Source organism: Petaurus breviceps, unplaced genomic scaffold (genome assembly GCF_028583685.1).
Source record: "Petaurus breviceps papuanus isolate PSGF00001 unplaced genomic scaffold, PetGlider_PUasm1.0 76, whole genome shotgun sequence".
NCBI classification, from domain to species: domain Eukaryota; kingdom Metazoa; phylum Chordata; class Mammalia; order Diprotodontia; family Petauridae; genus Petaurus; species Petaurus breviceps.
The window spans coordinates 31,400,048-31,416,564 of record NW_027186473.1 but is presented as its reverse complement, the minus strand read 5'-3'; the positions used below and the strand labels follow the sequence as shown (position 1 = coordinate 31,416,564).

The 16,517-nt window shown below is 34.6% G+C and overlaps 1 pseudogene; it reads right to left on the bottom strand.

Annotated features, from left to right (window-relative positions):
• The window catches only part of LOC138174878 (small ubiquitin-related modifier 2 pseudogene), a 9,713-nt pseudogene extending 1,889 nt beyond the window's left edge, over positions 1-7,824 (bottom strand).
• Positions 7,825-16,517: the final 8,693 nt, after the last annotated feature.

Sequence of the window (16,517 nt, the reverse complement as noted above, 5' to 3'; positions counted from 1 at the left end):
ATAGATAGATAGATAGATAGATAGATAGATAGATAGATAGATAGATACCATAATTTCCATGTTTAACTGTGTATGGTTTTCTGGGATATTAACCAGGACTTCAGTTTTCATGCTTGAGTTGTGCTCAAAATATGTTTGTTTATGTTATAGGACTTAAAAAAAATAAACTGGAGAAGCAGCTCAACATTAGTTATATGCTTATAAACCCAAAACATTTTTAAAATACATCTCTGACTTGAAAGTGAAATCTCCTCAGGGATAAATAAACATGACATTTCCCCCCATCATTTCTTTATCTCCCAAATTCTTTCTACTAAGGCTAATCAGAATCTTGCATTATTGAAGAGTCAGTCCCTGCAAATGTCCCAGAGGATAGTGCAAGCCTATTTCTGTAAGAAAATATCTTTGAAACAAGTGTGTCTCCCCATTCCCTGGTAAATTTCATGATCTTTTTCTTTTTTCCAAATAGCAATTTTTTTCCAATTAAATGTAAAGATAATTTTCAACATTTATTTTTTAAAAGATTTTGAGTTTCAATTTTTTTTCTCCATCCCTCCCAACCTGTCTCCCCAAAATGGCAAGCAATATGATATAGGTTATATGTGTGCAATCATTAGTCATCTTATGAAAGAAGGAACAGAACAAAAGGAAAAAGCTACCAAAAAAAGGTGAAAATAGTATGCTTCAATCTGTATTCAGGCACCTGATTATTTGCTGGTGTTGTTGGTGTTGTTTGTTTGTTTTTTTTCCTCCGCTCTGGATGTGGATAGCATTTTCCATCATGAGTCTTTTACGATTGTCTTGGATCCTTGCACTGCTGAGAACAGCTAAGGCAATCGTAGATGATAATTGCATAGGGTTGCTGTTACTGTGTATAATCCCATGGTTCTGCTCACTTCACTTAGCATAAATTAATGTAAATCCTTTCAGGTTTTTCTGAAGTCATCCTGCTCATCATCTCTTGTAGCACGATAGTATGCCACTACATTCATATACAGCAACTTGTTCAGCCATTTTCCAATTAATGGTCATCCTCTCAATTTCCAATTCTTTGCCACCACAAAAAGACCTGCTATAAATATATTTGTACATGTAGGTTTTTTTCCCTTTTTATGATCACTTTCATATATGGACTTAGTAGTAATATTGCTGAATCAAAGGATATGAACAGTTTTATATAGCCCTTTGGGCATAGTTCCAAATTGTCTCCAGAATGGTTGGATCAGTTCACAACTCCACCAACAATGCATTAGTGTTCCAATTTTCCCACATCTCCCACAACATTTATCATTTTCTATTTCTGTAATATTAGACAATCTGATGGGTATGAGGTAGGACCTCAGAGTTGTTTTAATGTGCATTTCTCTAATCAATATTGATTTAGTACATTTTATATGACTATAGATAGCTTCAATTTCTTCCCTGAAAACTGCCTTATTGTGTCATTTGGCAATTTATCAATTAGGGAATGACTCATAATCTTATAAATTTGCCTCAGTTATCTATATATTTTAGAAATGAGACCTCTATCAGAAACACTGACTGTAAAAATGATTTCCCATCTCTCTACTTTCCTTCTAATCTTGGTGTGCAAAATCTTTTTAATTTAACGTAATACAAATCATCCACTTTGTATTTCATAATGTTCTCTATCTCTTGTTTGGCCATAAATTCTTCCCTTTTTCATAGACCTTAGAATTAAATTATTGATTTCTCTCCTAATTTGATTATGATATAGTCCTTTATATCTAAGTCACAGATCCATTTTGTACTTTTCTTGGTATGCAATGTGAGATGTTGGTTGATGGCTAGTTTCTGCCATACAATTTTCCAGTTTACCCAGCAATTTTTGTCAAATAGTACATACTTATCCCAGAAATTGGAGTCTTTGGGTTTATCAAACTGTAGGTTTTTAGAAACATTTACTCTTGTGTCACATATACCTAATCTGATCCACTGATCATGAGCTCTTTTTCTTAGCCAGTCCCAAATAGTTTTGATAATTTCTACTTTATAATACTGTTTGAGATGATATGGTTAGACCATCTTCTTTGTCATTTTTCCATTAGATACTTTGATATTCTTGATTATTTATTCTTCCAGAGGAATTTTGTTGTTATTTGTCCTAGCTCCATTTTTTAAAAAAAATGGTAGTTTGATGGGTGTGGCACTGAGTAAGTAAATTAATTTAGGTAGAATTATCATTTTTATTATATTTTCTCAGTTTACCTTTGAAAAATTAATTATTTTCTAACTGCTTAGATCTGATTTTGTGTGAAGTTTTGTTTTGTTTTATTTTTTATCGTGTTCCTGGGTTTTTCTCGGCATGTAGACCCCCAAATATTTTATATTGTCTATGGTTATATTAAATGGAATTTATCATTCTGCCTCTTCTTGCTGACTTTGGTTGGTAATATATAGAAATGGGAATATTTATGTCGGATTATTTTATATCTTACAATTTTGCTTAAGTTCATAATTATTTAAAATAGTCTTTTTTAGTTAGTTCTCTAGGATTCTCTAAGTGCACCATCCTATCTTCTACAAAGAGTGATAGCTTTGTTTCCTCATTTCCTAGTCTAATTTCATTATTTGTTCTTCTCTTATTGCTAAAGCTAACATTTCTAATATAATATTGAATAATAGTGATGGATAATGAGCATCCTTATTTCACCGCTAATTTTATTTGGAAGCCTTCTAATTCATCCATATTACAGATCATGTTTACTGGTGGTTGTAGAGATATAATACTTAATTTAAGGAAAGCTTCATTTATTTTTAAACTATCAAATTAGTGAATATATATATATATATATATATATATATATTAATTTTTTTTAAAATAGGAATGGGTGCTGTATATTGTCAAAAGCTTTTTCTGCATCTATTGAGAAATCATATAATTTCTCTTGGTTTTGTTATTGATATGGTCAGTCATACTAATAGTTTTCATCATGTTAAACTAGCCCTACATTCTTGGTAGAAATCTTACCTAGTCACATTGCATTACCCTCATGACAAACTCTTGTAATCTCTTGTCTAATATTGTATTTAAATTTGTTGCATCAATATTCATTAGTGAAATTGATCTCTACTTTTCTTACTCTTTTTTTGACTCTTACTGGTTTAGGTGTCTGCACCATATTTGTTTTTTAAAAAGAGTGTGGTAGAATTTATTTGCCTATTTTTTCAAAATAGTTTTTATTATATTTGAATCAGTTTTTCTTTCAATATGTGGTAGAATTCACTTGTAGATCTATCTGGCCCTGGAGATTTCTTCTTGGGAGTTCACTATCTGTTCAATTTCTTTTTTTTATAAAATGGTGTTGTTTAAATATTTCATTTCCTCTTCTGTTAGTCCAGGTAATTTATAATGTAGTAAATATTCTTTTGTTTCACTAAGATTTCTCAGATCAATTTATATAGTATTGGGCAAAATGGCTACCAATCATTTCTCTAATTTCCTCTGTGTTAGTGGTGAATTCACCCTTTTCATTTGTGATACTGCTAATTTGATTTTCTTCTTTTTTAAAAATCTAATTAACCAAAGGTGTATATTTTAATGGGCTTTTTCCCCCTATAAAACCAAATCATACTTTTATTCATTAGTTTGATAGTTTCCTTACTTTCAATTTTATTAATTTTTCCTTTGAATTTCAGAATTTCTCATTTGATATTTATTTGGGGATTTTAAATTTGCTTTTTTCTAGCTTTCTTAAGTGCTTGCCCATTTAATTAATCTCATCTTTTTTTTCTATTATATTCATGTAAACATTAGAGATATAAAATTTCTTCTAAGCATTGCTTTGGCAATGTCTTGTAGATTTTGGCATGTTACCTCAGTTCTGTCACTCTTTTTGATGAAATTATTAATTGTTTAAATGATTTGTTGTTTGACCCACTCATTCTTTAGAATTAGTTTATTCAGTTTCCAAATAATTTTAATCTATCTTTCCATGGCCCTCATTACATGTAATTTTTATTGCATCATTGCATTGCATCAAAATGCATTTGATATTTACATCTTTCTGCCTTTAATTGTGATGTTTTTATCTCCTAATACATGTGCCATTGAGGAAATGGTATATTCCTTTCTGTTCCTATTCAGTTTTCTAGTGATAGAATCATATCTAAATTTTCCAAAATTGTATTCATCCCCTTAACTTATTTCCTATCTATTTTGTTATTAGATTTATCTAGTTCTGAGAGGGGAAGATTTTGGTCTCCCACTAATATACTTTTGCTGTCTATATTTTTCTGTAACTCACTTAACTTCCTCTCTAAGAATCTGTACTACTTGGTGTATATATTTTTTGATACTGATGTTACTTTATTGTCTATCTTACCTTTTACCAAGATGTAGTTTCCTTCCTTGTCTATTTTAATTATATCTGTTATTGCCTATGCTTTGTCTGAAATCCAGATTGACAGCTATCCCTGTTTTTACTTTAACTTCCACTGAAGTATAATATACTCTCCTTCAGCCTTTTACCTTAACTCTGTGTGTGTCTCTGCTTCAAAAGTGTTTCTATTAAACAAACAAATTAAAACATATTGCAGAGGGCAGCCAGGTGGTGCAGTAAGAGCGCTGGCCCCAGCATTGGGAGACCTGGGATAGGCTCCAGCCTCAAATACTTGGCACCCACACAAAATAACTGGCCGTGTAACCTTGAACAAATTACTTAACCTCAACTGCTTACAAAAAAAAAACACATACTGCAGGATGCAAGTTTTTAATCCACTCTGCTCTCTGCCTTCATTTTGTGACAGTTTAAACCATTTACATTCATAGTTATGATTACTAACTATGTATTTCACTCCATCCTGTTTTCCCCTTTTTAATACTTTTCCCTCACCTTTCACCCTGTCCCTCCTCACCAGTGTTTTGCTTCTGAACACTGCCTGCTGCAATTTGTCCTCCCATCTACCAGCCCTACCCCTCCTTTTCTTTTTATTCCACTTTCCCCTCCCTACTTCCCTATGAAAATATAGATTTCTCTTCTCAACTGAGTCTTTCTGTTATCATCTCCTTGAATAGATACTTATGAAAGCAATTTTCAAAGAATGCTCACACCTTCCCTTCTTTCCCTCTACTATAATAGGTCTTTTTTGCATCTGTATGCGATACAATTTTCCCCATTCTGCCTCCCCCTTTCCTCTTCTCCCAGTACAATCCTTTTATATGCCCTTATTCTTTTTTATCATCACATCAAAATCAACTTATAGTTATGCCATCTACCTAAGTATACTACTTCTAAGTGTCCTAATAGAGATATGGTTCTTAAGAGCTGTAAGTATCATCTTCCCATGTAGAGATGTAAACAATTTAACCTTTCTGAATACTGTGGGTTTTTTTTTTCTTCCTTTTTTTTTCTTTCAGCTTACCATTTATGCTTCTCTTGAGTCTTGTATTTGAAGGTCAATTTTTCTGTTCAGCTTTGATCATTTCATTGAATGTTCATCTTTTCCCCTGGAAGGTTATGATCAATTTTGTTGAGTACTGGATTCTTTGTTGTAATCCAAGTTCTTTTGCCTTCCAGAATATAATATTCCAAGTCCTCCAATCCTTTAATGTAGAAGCTTCTGAGTCCTGTGTAATTATGACTGTGGGTCCTTTATGTTTGAATTTTTTTCCTTTCTGTCTGCAGTATTTTCTCCTTGACCTGATAGTTGTGGAATTTGGCTGAAATGTTCCTTGGCATTTTCCTTTTGGCATCTCTTTCAGAAGGTGTTTGGTGAATTCTTTCAATGATTCTTTTACCCCATGTTTCTAGTTTATGAGGGCAGTATGCTTCAATAATTTCTTGAAAGATGCTGTCCAGGCTCCTTTTTTATCTTGGTTTTTAAGTAGTCCAATAATTCCTATATCATCTCTTCTGAATCTATTTTCCTCATTAGTTGTTTTTTTCTAATGTGGTATTTTTCACTTTTTTCAACTTATTTTTCATTTATTTGATTTTGTCTGACTGACTCTTGATGTCTCATAGAGTCATTACCTTCTTCCCCTTGTCCAATTCTAAGTATAAGGGATTATTTTCTTCAGTTAAATTGTGTGTCTCTTTTTTTCCATTTCACTAATTTTACTTTTAAAATACTTGCTTTCTTCAGTGCATTTTTTCCCAATTCAGGCAGCTCTATTTTTTAAAGAGTTGTTTTCTTTAGTCAAATTTTGTGCTTCCCTTTCAAAATTGTTGACTCTTTTTTCCTGCACCAGTACTGCTGGGGCTAGCAACTTCCCCACTGGACTAGAAGATCTGGCTTAGTTGTGCCTGTTGTTCCCTGAGTTCCAGGGCTGGCAATTTGCCTGTTGCACTATGACTGGAGGCCTCACAGCTGATCTGCTATACAACTGGCCTGCGGAATCAGAACCACAGGACCTTTGTTTGCAGATTTCTGCTGTTATCTAAGAGTGTCCCACTGATTTGTCCCACAGGTAACTTCCTGGCTTCTCTCTACTGTCTTGTCTCCCCACCCCACCCCCATTCCATTCAAGTAACAGGTGACAAAGGATCAAAAATAATAAAATGTCAAGTTGCAACATAACCTAAACTGGTCTTTATTTACTATTCTCATGTCATCCAATGAATTATCGCTTGGTCGCCCAATCTCAATGACTTAATACAGATTATAGAGGAGTGAGTTCCCTATCCTTATGTTCAATTCATGCTTCTGGAGAGAGAGTTGACATTGGTTTATTAAAAATCTCCTCTCCTCACTGGATGATGCTAAGTATAATAAATGAGATTATGCTCACATATAGGTCCCCCAAAGAAGAGAATAGAAAAGATATCTAATATAGAATATTAATCAAGTAAGGAATAAATATTTATTCTTTATTTTAAAAAAATTATTCTAAAATGGAGTAATACAAATAGAAGAATCTCATTGTGCATTGATAAACAGGTTAGAACAGAATTCAGTAATGAAATATCATTTCAATTACAATAGTTTTGGAGGGTAATATTTAACCCTTATTAGAATTGAAAACACTCTTGCAACACTGTTGATTAGACATTTTTTATTTTACCTCACCTGACCTGTCTAATCAAACAGACAAGTTTGATCTTATTTCTGGTGACTTTCCCCTAAGATATAAACTTCCCTCACTGCCAGGCCACTCCTGACACCATTACCTGAATCCAAAAGGTTACTTACTCAAAGAAGAATATACAAAAAAGTCAAGTATTGACAAGGACACAGACACAAAATTGACTAGTGACCCTAAGCACAAGCTACCACACAGGCAGGATCACTATGAGACAATGGTAAAGAACTATACTGTCTTTTCACAGCTCTCCCTGAAATTATGTATTCCCACCTTAAGAGTCACAACCAAAGAAGCTCAAACCAGCAACTATTTTTTCTTTTATTAGATTCTATATTCCTTGTCTTGTGGGAGTTGAGAAGAGAACCAAGGGACCACTCAGAATTTTACACATGATACTTAAACATGCAGTGGGTCACCACAGGCCCAGAAACAGCCCTAACACTTCTATGAAATTGATAAGAAGCATTCACAGAATATCTGCATATAATTTATGTGACTCTATTGTTTGTTGTGGTTGTTGAATTGTTCTTTAGTTGTTCAATTGAGTTTCATGCTTTGTGACCTGGACCATATCATGTCAATGCTGTTCAATAGGTTTGCTTGGAAAAGATGCTAGAGTGATTGACCATTTCCTTTTCTAGTGGATTAAGACAAGCACAGGTTATATGACTTGGCTAGAATCACACAAGAAGTAAATATCTGGGGCCAGATTTGAACTCACATTTCCTGACTTCAAGTACAGTGCTCTTTCCATTGAACCACCTACCTGACTCCATAACTCGTGCTACAAGTGCTTGAAAATACATAATCAAAAGAAAACTTTCAATATGGGCCTCAACATTTTCTATGTATTGTGAGTGGGAAGAATTTTGCCTTCTCATAACAAGCAAGACTACAAATGATGAAGAGATCCAATTGCAGACTTCTTCAGGGAGTAAGAAAAGACAAGAAGGTAAACACTTTCTAATGCATCAGAGATGCAGTCCTCAGAGGAACCTCTGGTAGAAATTTGATAGAAGGTTGCTATAATGGTAATTTGAAGACCACCTTTTGTATTGGCAAGGAAGCAGTTACTTAGCACTTAGTAATTAATCAAACCTCTGTGAAAGAAGCAGAAGGCATGAACCCCTGTTCCTGATGTAACAAGAAGGGGTTGGCTGAAACAGGAAGTAGCTAATGCTGTGTATATAAGAAAAGCCCCAGAAAGGCACAGTCCAAATTTCTTGGGACCAGCATCAGTGGCAGAGCAGCTACAGAAGAGAGAATGGAGAACTGAGCCAGAATATCCTTAGAACTTGTGGTGGTGGAGCTTCTTCTAAATAGGAGCCCAGGACCCAGGACCTCAAGATAAGACTGAGGAAGCAGAAAACCAAAGGAAGCATGACTGGGATGCAGGGACTTTGTCTGTTTGTGGCTTGGTTGAGCCTTGAATTCCCTGGAGCAGAAATTGTGAAGGATCTGAGATGGACTGGACCCTATGAACTTCATTGTGGAGCAGGACCTACACAGAGAGCTGGACAAGGAACTGGGATCTGTCTGCCATTGAACCCAGGTGAGAGTCTGGTGAATCCAGGTAGAATCTGGAACCATGGAAGGGGATCCAGGGAATATGATAACTGGCCCCAAGTCAAGATGAAAAGATCTCTTTGTAGGTACTGAGCAATGATGAAATTGTAGTTTACTAGTGACCTAGGGGTGGAGGGCCTGGATTTTCAATTGTGCTTAGCCATTAATGATACTTAGTAATTGCTTGCTGAATAAGTGACTGATTGAGTTAACTTAAGTGTGCTCCATGAATGGAAGGCTTTGACTATTGTAATTTGAGATGATTATTCTTTGTTATAAGTGTTGTGATCACTTTGGTGAAAACTATGTGGTTATTTTAATGATAAGCTGTTGTGATTACTATATTGTGATTTTCTGTGGTAAGTTGTAGTATTGTGAATGCTGTACATTGATTTTCTGGGAATGTTTTGCTTTGATTTATTATGGAATAAATAGAGGGTTCAATATACTGAGTAATCAGAACCGTAAAAGCTGTTAACAGTAACATTCTGGAAAGTTTCTGTGCATGTCATTACAGTTGCTTAAAGACTCAACAAAAAATAATCTGCATTGCTGTGACTTTGGGGAGGGTGGGTGGGATTTTTTTTTTAAGAATTGGAGAGTGAGCTGATTAGAAAATGATTCAAGAAGAATGAGACTTTGGATATATGGAAAGAGGATACAAATAGAGGGAAAATCCCTGCCTTGGAAAATACTCCTGAGTTCTGCATTGAAGGTAGGGGAAGCTGAATGTAGAAGAGTGTACAGGACAATTATGTCACCTTCCTTTCATATTGCTAGATCTAGAACTCAATTGCATTAAGATGCTGACTGAGAATAAGAATTTTAGACAAAGGTAATCTAAAGAAAAGAGTAGGCAAATCTTTAAAATTTCATTGAAAATGAAGATAAGTGTAAAGAAACTTTACAAATTATGAAATGCACACCTCTACATTTTTCATCTGTTTTTGTAAACCCCCTTCATCAATTTTATATTGGCTAATATTCTACAGTACCTAACAAACTGAGTTGGTCTTAATTAGCCTTTACCACCCACAGAGAAAGTTCATTTTTTAACCTAATTCATCATTACTCTCAATTTTTTGCTACTCAAATCTTTATTTTTCTCCAACTTGACAACATGAACTATTATCCATGCCTACCAATGTGATAATATAGTTGAATGCTTATTAACTTAGAAAATGATTCTGAAATAATCTAGTCCATGCCTACTAAAATCACAAACCCTACCAGCAAGAACCCAGGAAAGTGGCTAATTAGTTTGCCCTTAAAAGCTTCAAATGACAAGGAATTCATCACCCCCTTGAGGTAGCCCATGGTATTCTTGGATAGTTTCAACTTTAGGAAGGTTATCCTTACTCTGTTCTCTGTCCTTCCATTTTCCAGTAGCCAAAATGATTATTTTTTATGCACAGTTTAATTTGGAAAGCAAGGTGGAAGGAGAAAAGAATAAAACTAATAGCAATAATGAAATTAAAGGCAGCTACCTAGGTAGTGCAGCAGATAGAGTAGTGAGCCTAAAGTCAGTACAACCTGACTTCAAATATACACTCAGATATGTGCTAGCGGTATGACTCTTTGCAAGCCACTTAACCTCCTCCTGCCTCAGTTTTCTCATCTGTAAAATGAGGATAATAATAGTATATACAAAACAGGGTTGTTTTAAAGATCAAATGAGACAATAATAACAAAGTGCTTATTAGAATGCATGGCACATAGTAGGCATCAATAAACCATTGTTCCTTCCCTCTCTAATAAAAAGCATAGCGTCTTTACAAAAAGATGAACATATTGTCAGTGGTCAAAGTGGCTGCAGATGTTGGGTTATTTTTAAAACATGAGTTAAGTAAAACCATTGAAATATTATTTTGAATCACCTAGCACTCAGCTAAAGACCTATTAGTGTATATTATCATTTGGATTCACCTTCCTCAAATCTACACACACACGTATGTACATATATACATACATATAGGTATACATACATTGCATATATGTATTGTATGTGTATATATGCAAATATGCATATATAATTTTTGTCATTATTTGAACTTCATTCTTGAAGAGGACAATGACATCAAGAAGGTATACTATGACTTACAAGTGAATTGGATTTAAATGAGGGAGGGCTGTACAAATGTATGTATAGATATAGACATACACATACATATATGTGTATATAAATACACATATATACACCTACATACTCAAACATATAAATATATATGCCTTTATACCTATCAGAATCTTTCCCAACTTAATATGATGAGGTAGAGGTATGATGGGAATGTGTGTGTACATGTGCTTTTTGTGTTCTTCTCTATCCAACAATTTCCCCTTGTGAAAACAGATTATCTCATTCTTTGTACTTATACCTCTATAAATGTGACATAGTAAATGGTACACAGAAGGTACTAAATAAATGCTTCCTACCTAATTTATCAACTGAATGATCTATATTAAGGCCAGCCTGGATAAATTCACTGAGTTGGCTGCAAGATGACAGATTTCTTGTCCACAACAATTAACAAGGCATGTCTGTCAAGATATTTGCATTCAGCATATGTGAAAGGGTCCAATAAAGTAACAAAACAATGGATAGTTGAAATAATGAAGTATTATTTATTATATACAAATGTCATGGGGGAAAAGTTACATAAGAGGTATCAAACATACTGCCTGCAGCAGTATGCAGCACTCCAAAACAGATTTAATATTTAATAAAACAAATGAAAATGCATTAAAACACAGAAAATGTTACTATGCTGTGTGTATGTGTGTGTGTGTTTAAGTCAATAGGCACCTACAGGGATCCATACATACATTTAAGGGGCCTTGTTTCTATTTGAGTTTGACAGCACTGCACTAGATTATTAAAGAATATGTCATTAAATATTGGTTGTTCTACTTCCTACCTTACAAATGGACCTCTTTTCCAATGGACCTCTATGGGCCTCAATTTCCTAAGCTGTAGAAACAGGAGATAAGATTAGATGACCTATGAAGTCTCTTCCAGTAAAATCATGATTAGAATTAAATAGCCATGGTTTCTCAAACTAAATTCAAGACACATGATCTGAAAAAAAATATGCCTTTTTCAAAGCTTTGTAGAAGTACATGTAGTGAAGGCTGAGTACCACATGTAGCATGGGGGTAAGACTGTATTGGTCAGATGAAGAACAGACATCTGTAGGTTCTTCTCTCACACCTTGATTCTGAAGAAAACTTTAATTCCTGCCAGGAGACAAAACAAGATATCAAGGGCAGAGACTACCACTGTGATTCTCCTCAGAGAGAAGGGGTACAAGGCTAAAATTACATCTGTCTGCTCTGTTAAATATTATTAGTTTAAGGGATGTGATTTTCAAGTTCAATCTAAGTTCTAACCACTGTTTCATTAAATGGGGGGTGAAAGGGTAGAACTCCAAGCTTTATCTCCAAAGTTTGACCTCTTCTCTACCAAATACCAATTCTACAGTGAACATACATAATTTTATCTATGCAATTCATTTATCAAATTAGTAGCAAAATTGAAGTTAGAGAAAGTATACATAGGAAAATTTATACCAGACAATTAAGAGTGAAGGGGCTTTCTGTTTGGGAGGAAAGCATCTCAACTCACCCCAGAGAGAGAGAAAGATCTATATCTTACCCAAGGAGTTCTGCAAAATCTCTAGTGTAGCAAACTAGGGATAGGGGCATGCTTGAAACTGCCAGCTCCTCTCATCAGTTTTTTTTTTGCTTCCCTAGAGCCTTTTACTTCACTTGAAGTGGAGTTGTCTTCATTCATCTTTTTTGAAGCTGGAAGTCAGAAGTATCAGAAGTTTGAAGAGACTAAGTGACTTGTAGATGACTGTAAAGCTTTCCTATCTCCAGGTCTTGCCAACTCTGTCTTCTCATCTTTTCTCCCCCAACTCATATACATAGGGGTAGGAATGGGCATTGGTCTCCTCTGATGAGGAAAGTCTCATGGCAATGGGCTTTGAGTGTAGGGTCATATACACATTATTTTCTAGAAATCAGGCTTAACCTGAGAAATCAAAGATACCACATGATATCCTAGACAGGTCCAGATAGCCACTACCACCAAACATTAAAAGAAGAATCCTGAGTCAGTAAGATCCAGTGGATAGATAATAGATAGGTCCCACTGGGGGAGGGGGCCCAAAATAATGAGAGACAAAGATAGACAGAGAGAATTCTAACATATGAAGAGCAAAGAGACAAGTTACATTTATTTTTATAGATTTGTAAATATAATTTATTATCTCATTGGTGAAACTTCTTTTTATACTGCTATTCTCAGGAATACCTATGTTGTATGGGGTAAAAAAGGATTTCTTTCTTCTTTGGTACCAACTTATGGGCATGTATGTATAGCCCTTTAGTTCAAGGGTATCTGGAACTATATCAGATTCAACATTTAAATAGAAAAGGAAGAACTATTCACTAATCTTTCTCAAAATACACTAGGGCTTCAGCTGGGAAAAGTCTATTTGCTAAGCTAACATACCTTTCACTGCTTGACAAATAAACTTGCAAATAAGGAAAGTCAATTAAGGTTAACAAAATTTTAACTTGAGAAAAAAAAGAAGAAAGGAAAGAACATCCATTTCCAAATGAAAGCAGCTTCAGCCTTCTCTTCTCTGTGAGGATGCAAATAATTTTCATTTTATATTTTAAATTCTTCAGATCACTAGACAGACAAGTTTCTATAAGTTGATGCTCATTTTGAAGAATAGTCTTATTTGTCCTACTTGAAATTAAACCTCCTGGGGTGGCCAGGTGGTGCTGTGAGTAATAGAGCTGGCACCGGAATCAGGAGACCTGGGATCGGTTCCGTACTCAGATACTTAACACCCACACAAAATAACTGGCTGTGTAACCTTGAGCAAGTTACTTAACCCCAATTGCTGAAGAAGAAGAAGAAGAAGAAGAAGAAGAAGAAGAAGAAGAAGAAGAAGAACAAGAAAGAAAAAGAAGAAGAAGAACAAGAAGAACAAGAAGAACAAGAAGAAGAAGAACAAGAAGAAGAAGATGAAGAAGAAGAAATTTGACCTCCCCTTAGACATCAACACAAGTTAAATTTGAGTTATCTGAGAGATGTTCAATTCTTTCCCAAATGAAATTGTTTCATCTACCATAAGGTGCAAAAACTATAGGGTATGTGAGATCTGAACCACTTTAACTCCCACTTTTAATTTTTATAGTTGAGAAAACTGAAGTTCAGAGAGGTAAAGTACTTGTACAAGGTCAAAAAGTCAGTAATGATATTCAGTGTAATTAGTGACAAAAAGAAGACATGAACTCTGAATCTTTCTACTACCCCATGCTGTTTGTTATACATATGTGAGCTATTATAATTTTGTTTTTTTTTTCTTATTGACCCCTTTCACATCCCTTTTTAAGTGATGGTTTAAATTATCTAGATATCGAGTCTAAAATTTAGGAAGAATCACTGTGTCTCTGTGTGTGTGAACATATGGAGATCAGGAAGGAGAGAGAGAGGGAGAGAGAGACAGAGACAGAAAGAGACAGACAGAGAGAGACCGAGAGAGAGAGAGAGAGAGAGAGAGAGAGAGAGACTTTTTCCATTGTTAGCAAAATTGCATGCCATTTCATTCCCATCCAATCAACGAGAGAGATAAGATTCAAGAGGCATCAAGTCATACACTACTATGATTAAAATTATATGTTTTATATATATATATATACACTAGATAATATAGACTCATAATATATAGGAAATTTAAATATATAGATTACTATATAGTTATATGACCAGTTCATACATCTGTGTGTGTATATCTAGCAATGGGGATTTTTTCTCTTATGATTATCAGGACACAGTTCAGAATTCTTCCCTAATCCTTAGCAAGTTTATGTTTGTGCAGCACTTTATGGTCACACAACACTTTGATTCTCACAAATGGAAATTACTGCAAGTAATATAATTCCACTTTCAAAGGAGAGTAAAAACACTAATTCCTTGTCATGTAACAAGAATTTGTTAACTAGGTTTGTTAAACTGATTAAACTTACTATATTTCAGGTATTGTGCTGTATTCTGGAAATACAAAGAAAAGCAAAATCATGGCCCCTGTTTCCAAGGAGCTCAAGTTCCGATTGGGAGGACAACATTCATGCAAATACGAACAATGGACACTAGAGGTAATCTCGGAGATAAACGTATTGTATTAGAGTGGGGAGGTGGCATCTTTCACAATATCATATTTGACCTGGGTCTTCAAAGAAGCCTGAGAAACCAGGAATCAGAGGTGAGGATGGAAAATATTTTATATATGGGGTTAGGACAGATAATGAAAAAGCATTAATTGCTCATGGGTTTGCCAAGCAAATATAATTTTTTTGGCTATGATTTAAAATGTTTATTTATATCTGCTCTTGGAAGACTATATGCCATCTCTGTCAGGAGATGGGTTGTATGCCTCAATACCAGTCCTCTGTGCCCAAGACTGACCACTGCACTGATCAGAGTTCTGAAGTCTTTCAAAGTTTATATTTTCTTTTAACTATGTTGTTTTTAGTGTATAAATTGGGCTTTTTGTTCTGCTCACTTCATTTTGTGTCAGTTCATACAAACCTTCTCTACTTTTTCTGAAACTTTTCTTTTGCGATTTTTTAATGTTTATTTTCAGTTTACATCATTCATTTGCACAAAATTTTGAGTTACAGTGTTTTCTCCCCTTCTTTCCCCTACCCACCATCCCAAATAGCAATCACACTATATAACCCTTCCCCCAATCTGCTCTCTCCTATATCCTGCCCCCTCCCCCATTTGACTTTCCAGTAGAGCAAGATGGATATCTATACCCCAGTGCCTATATATCTTATTTCCCAGTTACATGTAAAATAATAATAATAATATTTTTTAACATTTTATTTTAAAACTTTGAATTCCAGATTCTTTCCCTTCCTCCCTCTTCACGACCCTTTCTGGGAAGATAAGCAATTGAATATAGGTTGTATATGTGTAGTTATGCAAAACATTTCCATAGTGGATATATTGTGAAAGACTGACTATATTTCTCTCTATCCTATCCAGCCCCACACTTGTTTTATTCTCTACTATGACCATGTCCCTTTTCAAAAGTTTGTGTTTCTAATTACCCTCCCCTCTGTCATGCCCCCTCTCATCCCCTCCCCCCCTACTCTCCTGTAAGGTGAGAAACCTTATTTATTGTCTGCCATGCCCTCCCTAAGCCAAATTCAATGAGAGTAAGGTTGACCCATTCTCTATTGCCTTCCTGTTCTTCTACTCCACTGAAACAGTTTTTCCTGGCCTTTTCTATATGAGATAATTTACCCCTTTCTATCTCTCCCCATCTCCTCTCATTATATTACTCCTTCACTTCTCAATTTCACTTATTAAATATTATTCCTTCCTATTTAATAGATCCTGTGCCTGCTGTCTATGTATACCTGTGCCCATATATACACACTCACATATGTATCCATACACCCATATACCCTCCTATATAGACATATATATGTATGTACACACATATGTATATATGTACATATATACATATATACACACACATTTATATTCCCTTCAACTATCCTCATACTGAGAAAAGTTTCATAACTTACAATTATTTTTTCATGTAGGAGTATAATGGTTCAACTTTGATAAGTTCCTTATGATTTTTTTTCCCTGTTTACCTTCTCATGCTTCTCTTGCTTCTTGTATCTGAATGACAAATTTTCTATTCAAATCTGGTTTTTCCATCAAGAATGCTTGAAAGTAATTGTGGAATTGAATCCTGTAAACTAAAAGTAAACAAACAAATTAATTAAAAAAGAGAGAGAGAGAGAGAGAGAGAGAGAGAGAGAGAGAAAGAAAGAGAGAGAGAAAGAAAGAAAGAAAGAAAGAAAGAAA